We start from the raw sequence: 2,319 nt of genomic DNA on the forward strand, positions 1-2,319 counted from the left end.
GTGCTTGGGCGGTACCACCAGAGAGTCTGATTCCATGCACTCAGTGCCACTGGAACATAGCTCCTCACATGACGCTAAGGTGCAGCAAGTGTGAAAACATGATTCTCGGCTCTGGTTTGAAATCTGATTTAATTCAAGACATAAAAAACATGGTGCCATTCCTTCAACTTCTCTCTTTGTCCCGTCTCAGCGTTGGATGATCCAACCACCAATTTTTTTCAGCATTAAACCCATCAGAGCCCACTGCCATCAAGTTTGATTCTGGCCTTGTTGTTGTTCGGTGTCCTCCAGTTGGTCCCCCTCAGAGCGACCCTGTAGACAACAGAAAGAAACACCACCGGTCCCTGCTCCGTCTTCACCAGGGTTATTCCTGAGCTCCTCGCTGTAGCCACCTGTCAATCCGGCATCGCGCAAACTCCAAATGCACTGCTTCGGAGTGGATTCCCACTCACAGTGACCCTTCACGACAGAGTAAAACTGCCCTTGTGGGTTTCCAAGGCTGTACATCTTCACAGAAGAAGAATGCCTCATCCTTTTCACCCTGTGGTGCTCCTGGTGGATTTGAAATGCTGACCTTGTGGTTAGCAGGCCAACAAGGAACCCCCTGTACCGTCACACTCCATCATCTAGCTTATTTCCTTTCCCCCTCTCACCAACATCAAACCAATGCTGACACACAGCAAGCCTATAGGACAGGGTGGCACTGTCCTTGAGATTTCTGTGACTGGAAATCTTTAGGGAGCAGTTGACCAACTCTTAACCCACCAAACAGGTCTCGATTCTGTTGGAAAAGGCTGTGAGGTTAGTAGAAAGCTAGATGGCTGATGTATCTGGAAGCAGAAACTTTGATGTGGTGAAAGAGTGACCAATTGTTTACTACAGATTAATAAAATAAACACAAGTCAGACCAAGGAACATGGGCAGAGTGCTCCTTGGAGGCAAAGATGGCAAGACTTTGTCTCAAGTCCTTTGGCCACATGGTCAGGAGGGACCAGTCCCTGGAGAAAGACGTCATACTTGGTCAAGCAGAGGGGCAGTGCAAGAGAGGATGGCCCTCAACGAGATGGACTGGCACAAGGCACGCAGCAAGATCAAGCATACGGGCAGTGGTGAGGATGGCACAGGACCCTGGCAGTGTTTCATTCTGTTGTCCACGGGATCACTCTGGGTCGGAACCGACTTGATGTCCCCTAACAACAACAAGACTATGCTTACCTTGCTTCTTGGGTAATCGGACACTGCCTGTAAAACCCACTGCACGAGTGGGTTCTGCCTCAAGGGATTCTACGGGACAGAGCAGAAAGGTGCCTGTGGGTTCCTGAGACTTTGGCAGGAGCAGAAACTCCATCTTTCTTCCTCAGAGCAGCAGCTGGTGGGTTGGAACCCCTGACCTTGAAGCTAGCAGTTCAATGCTTAACCCACTCGGGCACCCGGGCTCCTTGACACTGCCCATAGTCTTTATTCATTAAAAAGAGAGAGACTTCTAAAATATCAGAATGCTGTGTTGTCCCAGGGCAGTTGGCTCGGAAAGATTTATGAACGGAGCCCTTTAACTGCCTTCTGGAAAAAGTAGAGGATGTAGGTTCAGAGGCTTGGGGATTATTTGGGGGTGGGGCACCTTTTGATCAGTTTGAATGACAGACACCCCTGATGTAGGGAGGTGAGTAAGAGAAGTGTGGCAAGGACAGCGTTGTGGGTTGGAACAGGCTTACTGCTCAATTTGAGAATGTCGCAGAGGATCAGAGAAAGCAGTCCTTCTTCTCACTGCTCCAAGACAATCAAGAGTTCTAATGATGAACTGGCTCCTCATTGTCTTCGTCCTCTTTGCACTTGTGCTTTTCTTTCCATTCATAGTTGTTGCTGAAGTTTTCTTTCTTTTTTAAAGTAAAAAACCATGAGACACAAAACACCAGAGTATTTCCCGAGGAGAATGCCCTCGTGATTTTTATTCTTCAGTAAGCAACGTCTTACTTCCCAAAGGGAAAGTACCTTGGGAGGGACAATCGCGTATTATTACTGTGCCGTAGTGCCCGCTTAGTGATCGGAACAATTCGGTTTTCCAGTTCTTGGTGTGACTTTCCAGATAAACGACCCGGATAAGATCCAGTCATTCTTACCGGGTGAAACGGTTTCTAAGTTAGCTCACTCGAGAAAGGGTTAAAAATGTTCTCAATGCCCCTTTCCTCCTTGGCCAGTTGGACCTGGCCAATCTGACGCTAGGAAATTTAAGTGGCTGTCCACAGCATGGGGGTGCGAAAGACTGCTTTTTTGTAAAAACTTTGGAGGGGCGCCTAGCAGTGCGAAGGTTCCCAGGGCACC

This window comes from Echinops telfairi, unplaced genomic scaffold (genome assembly GCF_000313985.2).
Source record: "Echinops telfairi isolate 266 unplaced genomic scaffold, ASM31398v2 ScPeMD7_23;HRSCAF=83, whole genome shotgun sequence".
Taxonomy (NCBI): domain Eukaryota; kingdom Metazoa; phylum Chordata; class Mammalia; order Afrosoricida; family Tenrecidae; genus Echinops; species Echinops telfairi.